Raw genomic sequence first — 13,356 nt, forward strand, 5'->3', positions numbered from 1 at the left:
CCGTTGGAAGTAAGGAGATTAAGGGGGGATATGATCTCCATGTACAAAATGTTCAATGGTGACAGCAACATTAGCAACAAAATCTTTACAATTAACTCCGTAACAAAGACTAGAGGCCACCAACTAAAATTGGTGGAAAAAAATTCCAACACAATGGGAGAAGGGGGTTCTTCAAAGTTAGAGCTGTTAGGGTCTGGAACTCGCTGCCAGAGGCAGTAATTTCGGCTAAGAGTGTGGAAACATTCAAGAAGCATTTGGAGGATTTCCTGAGAGACCGTAATATACAGGGGTACAGGTACTTTTAAGAATTAGATGATACATGGACCTATACATACGCACACACCAGCAATAGGTTGGACTTGATGGACTTATGTCTTTATTCAACCTCAAATACTATGTAACTATGTAACATGACACGCCCATTGCTGTTGACCACTGGAAAAAAAATATATCCATTGCTTTTTAATCTACTATGGCATTAAACATACTTTCTGCCCGTTATTAACCCTGGCCTGCCTTGTAACCCTGCTCTAGTCTTTGCTTTGGTATCATTCTGTTCGCCTCTTTATGAACCTGGCGTTTTCTTAACTGTGTCCTGGTACCTGGTCTTCCGTGGTGTCCTGGTACCTGGTCTTCACAGCTTCCGTGTGACCACTTCTGTTGTCTTGGACAAGGGTTCTATATCTGCTGTTATCTCCACATCCCATCTTGGCTTCTTTTCAGATATTCCTGTGAGTTCCTACTCTCTCAGGCACTTTACTGCTACCTATTACTTGTGAGAGCTTGAGCTGGAAAATCAAGAGAGGCCACCCATGTCATTCTAATCTCCTTCCAGGTATGTGACAGGTTTTAAGCTCACAGGGAACTTTAGCGAGGGGACTCTTAAGGATTGCTGTGATAATATCACAGTTCCCACAGTTCTCTTTTGGAGGGATATTAATTTTTGGAACAATAATCCCTGTGTTCCACTGTCAACTACCCTATGTCTTGCTTTCTTACACAGCTGTTCCTATTTTCGGTCTAATGTTTGGATTTGCATGAATAAAATTATTATTTAAATATGTAAAGATTGCTTTGGACAGTTCAACTAGCCTAGGTGTATTTAAAGCTGACCTCCAATGTTCTTATTACTATGCTTTTGCTAATGTAGACTGTTATGGGTATTTGTAAGTATGTTGAAATGTATTTTGGCACATGCAATATTATTATTTATTTTTCTAAATTAAGTGATAGAAAACTGGATAAGGAGGTGCGGCTTTGCCTTAAAATGTAGATGCCAAAAAGCGCCAATCACTCTCACTTAAGACAGTTGGGAAAGGTGCAACACTGAAGTCTAGTGCAGCCTTTGCAATAGTGATGTCCTGTGAAGCTAGTAGTGACCAACTTTCTCTAGCCCCATCTCTTTAAATTATACTTAGAGAGGTCATCCACTACAGTGAAGAGCCAGTAGCGAACTGGGGGGTGGGCTGGGGTAGGAGGGTGAAGACCAGGGCTGGGGACCTGAAATGGAAATTAACCGGCCTCTCCCACCCCCCTTTTTTTTTCTTTTATTGAGAAGAACAGTAGTCTGCTTGCTTCGCATTCACTAAACAAACTGAGCACATTTGTAAAGGACATTGGTGTGCTTTATAAATGTGCATTTTCTTTTAAAGCAGTATGGCCATAATAAGGGCATACCGCTGCTTTATAAATGTCCTCCTTTGTGTACTTCTCCAGGATGTGTGACTGTACTGTATGTCCTTTTATTAAGAAAGTGTATATCTGGCTTAGTATTGAACAGAAATTGCAATATGCTGAACATAGCATACAGGCATTTTAGCATAATTTTACAAACTGTGACAACCCTTTCCCACACCTGCTGACCTCATTATTTTGTATTTAGTGCTAGAAAATGTGTAATAAAGAATGAGGTTTACTGGTTTTTGATAATTGCAAGCAAGCAAATATGATTTTTTTTTGTTAGTTCTGGTCAAATGAAAACACACTGAATTACAATTACTAGGGCTCAGGCGCAGCAGAAACTCAGAAGTGACTGAGTCAGGCAAGGATGACCTAAAGCAGACTTTTGACTGTATGCTAATTGCATGCAGTTCTCAATTACCACACATTTTATCTTATTAAGGAAAGACTGCTGGGTAGACATGAAGAATAAATCCCCTGAGAGCTTCCTTATCACAGTGAGCAAGATCAAAAGGGATTCAGGAATCAAAGCCAGCAGATTGGACAGGCTGAAGACATGTTACTTCTAAACAAGATTATTATATCATGATGTTCCTAATGGGCCTAATGAGGGGCTGAATGTCATATTGGGCCATGGTCTGTTAGCGCTGCCATGCCTGTGGATGAGTTTATCCAGGCACTCATGTAGAATCCATTTAACCAATTTTTGGCTGCAGGGAAGAATACGGCAAGCTAGGCAAGGTCATAATGTTGCTATAAAAAAAGATTTTATGAAATTAAAACACTGGATAAACAAAGGGAAACTTGTTACACTTGATACACTATGCTAAGACTAATCTTGTTTGGTACCCTAATTGTAAGTATAAAAATATGAAACCGATAGCAGCCATGAAGTGGGCAAAAAGAAAACACTCTGGGATGCTGAGAGGAGACATTCGTAAGTGTGCATAAGAGTTATCAAAGAGAACCTGCCATTTTCATAAGCATCCTTGTACACAGCTCCTTGGACACACTGTTCTGTGGCAGAGCAGGGAGGTTACCAAATACACACAAAGCACACAGGTGTGACGAGGACATAACTGGACCATTGTTTTGCATTGGGGAGGTTTTATATGTTCTACAAAAATATACATCATATATTTATAGGAACAGTCTATGGTGTTCAATATCTGTTCCTAAAAATGACTGATTTATTGACTTTTGATATATGTTTTCATATGCAGACATGAACATGAATGCTTAGATCCCTGAAGTTTTTTTGTAGACTTGGAAAATGAGGGAATGGGCACAAAATTATTATACAGGATTTATTTAGCGCCAACAGTTTGCACAGCGCTTTACAGTTGCAAGTGGGGGGAGACAGTACAGTTACAATACCATTTCAGTACAATAGGGTTAGGAGGGCCCTGCTCATGAGAGCTTAAAGAATTGTCAGTAACACACTTGCTCAATGCCATTTAGATTCTAGGTGCATGAGGTTTAATCACTGTACTGCACTTGAATGGATACTCACAATATCCTCTGATAGGTGGTTACCTCCAAAAGTGGTTCCTTGTTCCAAGTATGTCTGCCCATGTTAGAACTCAGCTGACTGATAAGGTTAATTTGGATTCTCCTACTGTTAACTTTTGCCTTACTTCGGATTACAACTTAAAGCAGACCTTTACCCATATCTTTAAAATAACAACAAACACTCCTTTAGAAATGTTTAGTAATGACAATCTACAAACACAAACTTCTAGATAATTGCAGGATTTGTATTATTTGCATAACCTTATTTCTCTTTTCTTTCCCGGTCTCTTGACAGTGGGCATGTTTATTAAAGGCAGATTACTAGCTCTCCATTTACTTCCGGGATTTCTGGCACATGTGACTAGAACATGTGACCCTGCACGTCATCCCATGGGAGGAAAATGCCTTTCCCTGAGATCTCATGAGATTACAGATAAGATTTCCCAGCAATGCTCTGCTGATGACAAGGCAATCTCAGCGTGCATTGTTTTAGCAAACTGAAGTCGTTTTGCCCTTTCAATGCAGGAAGTGAATGCTCTGCAAGTGTAAGTATTTTAAAATCACAGCATTTTACACCTGACATGTCTATGTTATTATTAATCATCATACATAGAGGGATGCATAGATAGAATTCGATTTTTAAGTGGAAAGGTCCGGTTTATCTGCCTGTCCCATCCATCTTTTCTTATTCCTGCCATGTAGTTTGGCACTGAGCTTTGGTTTCTCCTGACTTCTCTTTTCCTGCTTCTGCCTGTCCTAAATGGCAATGTGCCTACTTGTGATACATGTATTGGAACTGGTGAATGTACTAAGAGCCGCAAACCAATGGTTTTGGAGTCCAAAGATATTTATAATGATTTCATATTGAGGTGACATACGATATAACAGCCAACACGTTTTGGGCTCAGGCACTACACTTTTAGGTAGTGTTGGAGCTTGCCATGATCTCCTAACCACCCCCCACACAGACACACTTACTCCTATTAGCTTACGATGATGGGCATCCTGACCATTCAAAAGTTTTTTGCAGAAGGCAGAAAGATTAGGGTTCACTTCAGTAGTATCAGGCACCTATAGGCACTTCACATGCACAACTTTTTTTAATGACAGGATTTTCCTTGCCAGGCTGAAATGAAGTTCCTTAACCTCTTGCCGTCCGCCCGTAGTAAAAAAACGGACGGACGGCACTGCAGCATCTGCGGGTTGCCGTCTCCAGACGGCAATTTTTTTCTGCTCGCGCGCGCCAAGTCTACATTATGTTCTACAATCATTATATTACTGAGGAAGCCTGAAGTCATTGTTTTATCATTCAGAACAGTGACACTGGTAACTGTCTGCTCTAAGTTTTATTAAAGGGTATAAAAATGTGCACTGGAAAGGATGCTTTAAAGAGGGATAGCCTCCCCCCATACATTTCATCACCAGTTCTACCCACTTAGAATGTGCTTTAGAGTAAAATCAGCACTTATTTTATCCTAAAACCTTTATAGAAAGTGTGAGGAGCTGTGCTGTCACTGGATCACTTTTCCTTTCATGTTTGTCTACTTAATGAATCACTTCAAATGTTAAATCTTGTCCCAAAAGCTTGCATGCACACTCGCACTATGTGCTGAGCTCCTTTTTGGAGTGGTACCACTGGAAACCTCGGAAATCGGAAATAAATAAATAAAATGTGCTATAAATATACTTTTTGTCATCAGTAAAGAGTTGAGCTGCTTTGAAGTACTTCAACATTGCAGTTGCCATGGAGAAGGAAAGAAGGAGAGAAAAGACACCAGAGCAGCGAGTCTTTCCAAATGCCAGCAGGCAGCAATGCATTTAACCTGTTCACAACAACAGGGCACCTTCGTACAATTCTCATGCCAATCCACAATGAACTGGGTCTAACAGATGCATTTGATAAAAGTGAAGGTAAGGAAAATGAATGTGTTTTCCATGGCAGCCAATTGCCCTGTAAACATGTCCGTTCCAGCCTGGGTATTAGAGCCAACACTTGCACTCTTTAGCTTCTCCATTTATATGCGGGTCTAGTTTTTCTTGGAAAGTTCTTATATGTTGCCCACTTCCTGGCTGCCTCTGTCTAACTGAGTCTTATAAGATGAAGAGGGAGCAGTGTGCCCCACTATGTATGTTCTGAATGGCAGATCATATTACGGCTTATTTTCAAATTTCTTACATTTTAGAAAATAAAGCATATATTAAAAACTTTACAGCACTTTTAAAGTCTAACTCCAGTCTCACCCCCCTCCCTCTTACTGGAGGCCCCTGCATGTTTTTATTGGAAAATGCATTGTATATACAGTATAGCTCTTTTTAAATGGCACAAAGTCCTCTTCCTCTTTGACTCTTTTCTGGAAGCATTTTAGCATTGTACTGTGGGCTCAGGGCCTCATGATGGCTCATCTCCGAGTATTTGAGGACTGGTGCTGGAGCAGACAATAGTGAGTGTTCCGGTGAAAGCATTGGGGTGAAAGTAAGTATTGCAGCCAATTTTATTATTTTTTTCCAACAACTGGGCTACTTTAAAGAAAAACTAATGTATGCCACCCTGAACTGTTATATCCAGACAACACAATTGCTATAGTAAGTCACTTTGCTCTTTTATCTGCACATTCACTGCACATTTACCCTCTACTTCAGTTGGACTTGCCCTCTGCAATATCTGCCAGCCAGTTGTACTGGCGAACAATTGTAAATCCAGGCATTCAAATGTAGACAGTTTTTTTTAATATACCCCTCAGTGAAAAGAAGATGTTCCTTTGGTGAAGTATGCATTATTTATTGCACAGTTTTAGCAATTCAAAGAATGATTCACTAAAGTTGACCACAGGTTCCACACGGCTACAGGCACCCACTTGATGATCATCTTTGGCGCTTTGTGGATGATCATTGAGATATCATGGATATGCTAGCTTGATGTTGCCCTGTTCTGGTTCCTCCCAATTGGCACTCAGGGTCTGTTCGGTCTGTTATTACTCCTTAGCCCACTCCTGATAAAGCGGTTTACCATGAAACGCATTGAGTGTTTAGAAGACAATACACTTCTCACCTGATCCTATGGACTGAAATGATATGTACCTAAAATGGAACAAAGCCCTTAATAAGGCTGCAGAGAAGAACACGGGTTATATGCTTCTATGGGATGTGAGACGTTTGGGCTATTGGATATATTTGCATGCATGTCTGTTTAATCTGGTATTGTCATTGTTTTAGGACCTAAAAGAAAGTAATCATGTTTTTATATATCGTTCATATTTGACCCCAGGGGTACCTTAAAAGTCCGATTTAAAGTTCTCTTCTTTTGTCCTTGATTATGATTTGGGATGTGGTACCCATACACCCCCACACTGTAGTTCATTAATATATTTGTGTACAATTCAAAGTGTGAAGTGTACTTCATATTACATGCTGCTCATTTTAAATGCACATCCAAACTCAGTGACTAAAAACAGAACACTTTACTTAAGACCAACAGGGGTGCCTATTCTAAATAAAATCACAAGATGATGGCTCACAGAAGATGATATCTAAATCTATACAGACACTCAGGTCACTGTCTGAATATTGTCATTCTATTGTGAATGTATGGAAATGTAGGAAACACTGTGAGAATATCAAGGTACTCACCCATAGCTGCTTCCACGGGCATTCACACACACCAGCGGCAGGATTTTCTGAAGCCGTAGTAAGATGCAGGTGTGACCAGAGCAGAGAATACAACCTGCAAAGAGACAAGAACACCAGATACTGCTGTTAAAACCTTTCCTGCACTCTATTAAATGACAATATATTACCAAGTAAATACAGAGGGAATCAATTCTGATAGCACTTGATTTGGATCACAGAGTAGGACTGACTAAGAACAAAAAGTAGACCCGGCAGTAATATGTATGCCCTGCCCTCCCTAATGCCCAAGCGCATGTTTTGGAACCAATTACAAATGCAAGAATTGCCAGACTGTCGCTTCAGGCCTGGCCAGTCCATTGTTGAGCTACAATCACACCTTTGCATTCTTTGCATCAAGTGATGCATTTTAGGTGGGAAATGATACATGACTGTTATATGCATTTTTATCAATCCCTACTGGAAACAACACCAAAGCAGAAAGGACATTTTTTTTTTGATAGGCAGCCTCACTTGCCAGTAGGAAAGTGTGGCCAACGCTCAACCAGACAAGCCATGGATGATATTTCCATAATTGAGCACCCCAGGTTTTGGGAATCCTATGTTCCTATGTTCTGAACATAATGTGAGCATGGACCCAGGCTCCTGAAAATGCATGCTCTATGCACTTGGGGTCACTTTACATGACAAGATCAGCCCACGTGTTCAATTTATGCCTTCAGTGCACCTTTATGCTAACTATCTGCAGCAAGAATTCCTTGGCTATGGCACACTGAATCTTCTTATAATGGGGCTTATAAAGCAAAGAAAAAGGGAGCGAGCAAGAAGGAAGGACAGTGTCAGCACCAATTCATGGCGGATTTGGGGATCTACAGCTGACACTGTGCTTCCTTCTCGCTCAATCCCATGATGGATTACAATCTTATGTTTAGTTTACTAATTTGTATTGAAATTATAGTCTATCACAGGAGAGAGCTTGGAGCGGCGGCTATTGTACAACACACACAGTGACCAAACAAAAGTAGCCACCCTCCAGAAGGAAGGACAGTGTCAGCACCAATTCACAGAAGATTTGAGGATCTACAGCTGAGTGATACACAAATAAGAAACACTTTTGTTAATAGGTAAGGTACTTGAATACATTTTTAAGATTTAACTCCTGAGTTTAGTGTTACTTTAATAAATGTATGACTTAACTCTAACTAAAAATAAATGCACACTTGAGGCCGTTACTTGGGGAGGATATTGTGGAGATTAAAGTTTGAAATTTCTTGAGAACCATGCGAGAAAACACAGGAGGTGAGAAGTCCACCGTAAAGTCATTTTGGAGCTAATGAAGGCAAAGCTATAAATACAAGTTTACAAGTGGAGTACCCCTAAACATAAGTGTTGTATTCACAGTATAATGTCCTTACACTTTCAAATTCATAATAAGCCTTTGGTTTCTAAAGGAGGTGAATTCATTACACTTATAATAAGGGCCCTGATCAGTGGTGGTGGTTATTTTCTGAAACATGCTAGGATAATCTCATTATTGCCGACTGCTACAATATTCAAGCCTTTCTAATCACCATAATTACACATGACACTAATTTCCCAGTGTTATAGATATTTTCTGCATGATTAGAAGTAGCTCAGTGTCTCACAGCTGTTGTGCATCCAGATTTTAGGATTACCTGCTGTATTACTACAATGCAAAACAACTAAACCCGGAGAAATTTCACAACGCCATATTATACCAAAACCCTGTGAACATATATGAATCCCCCAACTGTACATTTACAGCCTATTAGTATTAAGTCCCAAATAGTGTTGCTGCACACTGGATCTTTCTTTTTTTTTTTTGGGGGGGGGGGGGATTCTCCATTCGAGGCTTTTAATCAACTTTGGAGTCACTCCAGGAATTAGTATCAGTGCAAGTCACAATAGTAGATGCTCTTTGCAGATTGTAGCATGTGCAGAATGTAATGGGTAAAACAATCTTACCTGGCCAACAATTGGCAGATAATTTTATTATGTAAGACCATGATCAAAGCCTGATGATAACACTGATTAAGATTACACTCTTTATCACTCTGTTTTCTAGTTGTGATTCATAACAAGGTTATTACTAGAAAAACAAAAAACATATATACAAGACATAGTTTTTTTTAATGTTTACACGTCACCAAATTAAAAAAAAAAAAACACCTAAAAAGGAAACTATAGTTTATTTTCAGTAAGCAATCATTTTAGCTATTATTATCTTTCTTTTAAAGTATGAACCTAAAAAAAAATAAAAAACTGCTACAAATTAGAGTTTTTGGCAGAATAGACACACCAAGTCTCTTCTGACAAAAAAAAGCTGCTTCTAACTACTCAGTTTTTATCTTTTGTGTACCTTGGGTCCTGCCCAGCATCTGCAGTATGCTGGGAATCGAGCTGGGTGGCGAGGACGATGTAACTCCTATGTGCATGCCACGGTATCTTAAGCAGCTCAACGAAAAGACAAAATGACGAGGGACCCAGAAGCAGAAGATATAATGGGGGCAGTGGATGAAACAGCACTTGTCAGGTAAGTGTGCCATAATATGCAAGTAGGGTGTGCATACCTGCATGTTATGGCAAGAGCCCACCCGCCACAGTGGACTTTACTTCCGCTTAAAAGCAATCCTTGAAACCTAAAGACGGTAAGGTCTTATACTCCCCTTTATATCACCTTTATATACAACTTATATACAACTTTATATCACTAAAATGCCCTAGGACGTTTTCTCCACATATGTAAAACATCACCATACTATGAAAAGTATCAAACAGCTAAAATGAATTAAAAAAACAAAAACAAATACAAAACAAAATTTCCAATCATGAGTCAAATATGTGAAGATGAGTGTATATTCTGAAATGTTAAAATAGTTCCATGTCCATGCAATTATCCACAGCGTATCTAAGACCACCTTCTGCTGTGTTATCCACAAACATTTCCACATCCAATCTGTGTTCGCTGTGCTTCCATATGTCTCTGGTTTTATTCATAAGGTAAAACAAAAACGCTCAGATTTATAAGTTTGTCTGGGTGAGCAGTGTATGTTCACTTATACATGTTGCTGAGTGGAATAACTCTAGTATTGCACACGATTTGCACAAGATTAGGGTAAAAAGTTATATTCATTTGGGTGCTGGCTGTTCAGTTTCATAAATATGATAAACTGAATTTATCAAAACTGGAACAGACAGAATCTACTGCAGTTTTTCAGCTTTTTCTCTTTCATTTTCAAAGCTTAACTGAACAAACTGAAGAGAGAAGCTGATTTGTCACTATGAGCAACTACTCCAGATTCTGTCTGCTCCAGTTTTGATTATGTTTTGATGCACAAGGAATGTATTTAGCTAAATTAACCTTAAGTTCCCTTGAACTTTAAAACACATGATACGATTATTTACATTACGCTGGTCACTTTAAAGCATATATCTATGAAGCATAAAGATTACAGTTTCCCTTGAAGATATCACAGTACATTGGAGGAGCCAATAGGCTTGCTTCCACTGGATGGTGACAAATCAAAGGCATTTTCTAAACTATTACATGCAGCCACATCCTTTCCACAATATGGAGATGAAATACAAGCAATCATTAGCAGTAAACCCTCTATTCAGGACCATATTTTTTGTAGTTGAAATCATTCCGTGCAGAATAAACCAATGTGGTTTTCTTTGTTCATAGTGTGTGTTGGCTCACACGACAGGGAGCTGGTTACGTGCCAGAAAGCTATGCAATGTTACAAGTCTGTATTTATAAGTGGCCCTGATGGTATTTGAGCAAGTGAAATGTATGGAATGTTCTGAAGACTAAAGAAGATGCTCACTATCCATTCCACTTGACTTCAGTACATGGAATGTGGAGAACAATGAAATAATGGTAATGTGTGGCTATTGTGTCTGTGAGGAGCAGCAGGATAATAAGGGACTGATACCAGCCTAACTTGGAGAGTAAACAAGAATTCTAGTCCTTCTACATTCTTTCACTGTGATGCTTACAGTTATAGCCAATTAACAGTATGGTGACTGTAATTAACACAGCAGCCTTGCAGCACCAGGGTCCTATCCTGATTTCTAATGTCTGTATGGAGTAAGTATATTCTCCCAATGATTACATGTTTTTATTTGTGGGTATTCTGGTTCACACCCACCACTGTTCCTCATTTGGAGGCACTGTTCCTCTTTTGGAACTAAATCTATCTCTCCTTCATTCTTTCTTAAATGTCCATCTTTTCGTCTAATGTACAAACCTCTATAAAAGTGTCCTAATTTAAACCAAAATAATTATACTGTACTACCTTCATCAAGTATATGAATTATTGCAGTTGGCCAATATAAAAAAAGATAGTGGTGAAAAAAGCAATAATGTTATGTCATTCTTAATTCTTCCTGTATGGTGTAATGGTGGTGCATCCTTCTGCATACATACTTTGTGCTGAAAGGTGTCTCTCATTAGAAAATTGGTAGGTATGCATCTTACTAAATGGGCTTTAGTATGTATTTCCTATGTGTATGAATAGCTACTTCTTAATCCATATCTTGCCAAGAAAACCAATAGCATGCCCTAACCAATGCCAATGTTAGGGCATGCCAAAAATTCTTCCCATGCTGGGAATATTTCCAACAAAAACAACAAACATATGCTCTTGTCCATCTGGCCAACTCACTGGCACTGGCAAGTATTTCCTGCTGTTAGCACACACTTGTGGTTTTCAGCAGCAGTTAAAAACTTGGTCTGGAGTGGGAGGCCAGGGAACCCCCACTCTCTTTTCCTGGCCAGGCTACAGAACCTTACACAAAAGAGCCATAGCATCATGTGCTCCAGGTGTCTGAGTCCAGCAACAACTGTGGTGATGTCTCATTCAAGTTCTGTAACCAGAGTCTGGAGTGGATGGCCAGGGAAATCATCCTTATTTTTTAAAGGTGGAATGGGCTGGAGTTTAAAGTTCTAGGCTGAAGTTGAGCTCTGCGTAATGGAATGTCCTGGGGTAAATAGGTGGCTTCTGGGATGCTCAGGCAGATATCTGAAGATACTGGCAGCTGTACGGTAAAATCTCTCCAGCTTTTAATGCAAGAAATTGTTATCATCTTGACAGAAATATTTAGTCATCATTAGAATTCAAATATCCTCTTGATTGCCATAATGCGTGTTCACTGGGGCATGAGTAATAAAAGTAGAGGAAAGGAAAATGAAATATTTAACAGACAGATGCTGCTATAACTATATTTTATAAATCATATTTTTCCTCACCCACTAGTAACTGTTGATATTTCAGCTGGCAGTAAAGGGAACCCATTACTAAGTATATTTAAAAAATGCCACTAGTACAATAGCTCAGCATTAGTTTCAATCATGTTTCTTCACCACCTTCTCTTTATAGCTGATATGTGGCCAATCCAGTAAAGGCATAATTGCATTTCTATTGCTCAATTATGCTGTGAAATGTATTGATTTCCTGTGAATTCCAAGGCATTGTAATTGAAATCACTATTTTGCTTCCAGTAAGGGCTGTGGTCACTGTGAGCAGAAGCCCTTATGCGTTAGAACAGTTCAGCCACCAGCACATGGTGGACCTTGCTGGACAGCTTTGCCCGTTAAAGGAAGTTGAAAATAATGGAGCTACTGGCAGGATCAAAATAAACCTTTGTGAATGGAGACTCATAAAACATAAACACTGCTGTGTTAATGTTAGTGACAGACTGAATAATATATTGGATGTAATGTTTTATTTTGCCAAGAGTTCTAGTTTAAAGTCCATTCAAAACTTTATGTCCATCTAAGTCTACCCTGTTCATGGGGGTGACAACTTTGCTGAGTAAATTTCACTACAGAATGAATGACATTGTCACCCTATTACAGTGGATGACAAATCTACTGTGAAGATCAACATATAATAAAACTATGTTATAGAGAAGTGTCAGGGAAACAAACACTGTTGTTTCAATAAACTCAACAGACTGCAGTATACATGTCATTTTTATCATTTTTCCAAACGTCTTCTAGGAAGACCACTTCTGACCTGTCTTCTCCGCACTGTACATGGGTGTACCAGGCTCCCAGTGGATTCTGGCTAGTCTATATACATAAATGCATCATGTTACTTGGCAGCTGTCCTTCTTTTGAAAAGGGTTTAGGTGTCAGAAGTATGATTTTAGCTTTGTCCCTTTCCAGTCTCTCATCTTCTTGCTTGAAGTCATCATTTATGCAAAAAAGACATTCTCTAAATGAACCCATTTCCTCAGTAGATAGCATACTTCCCACATAAAAGTGTTCTTCTTTATATCATTTTTTTTCTTGTAGTTATGATGTAGGGACTAAAAATGAAGCTCGTAGAAGAGCGGACCTGACCTTTAAACCTAGCTCTTTATGGCATACCAGCTTTAGCTAGAATACCCAAGGAATACTCCGGAGTTAAGTTGTTAACATTTAAGAGGCTATGGCTTTACATTACCAGAAGGTGAAAAGAGAACACTTTGTATGAATATAAAAATGATATGTCCCAACAGGCATAATAGAGA

The 13,356-nt window shown here is 39.1% G+C and overlaps 1 protein-coding gene across 1 annotated transcript in view; it reads right to left on the reverse strand.

The window, feature by feature from the left end:
• RASGEF1A (RasGEF domain family member 1A) overlaps positions 1-13,356 on the reverse strand; it is a 264,654-nt gene that overhangs the window by 134,933 nt on the left and 116,365 nt on the right. Inside the window, exon 2 of the mRNA XM_018555935.1 lies at positions 6,820-6,913. The gene's annotated coding sequence lies outside the window, so the exon portion shown is untranslated. The remainder of the gene's footprint in view (positions 1-6,819; positions 6,914-13,356) is intronic.

Source organism: Nanorana parkeri, unplaced genomic scaffold, assembly GCF_000935625.1.
Source record: "Nanorana parkeri isolate BGI_ZX_2015 unplaced genomic scaffold, ASM93562v1 scaffold218, whole genome shotgun sequence".
Lineage (NCBI taxonomy): Eukaryota > Metazoa > Chordata > Amphibia > Anura > Dicroglossidae > Nanorana > Nanorana parkeri.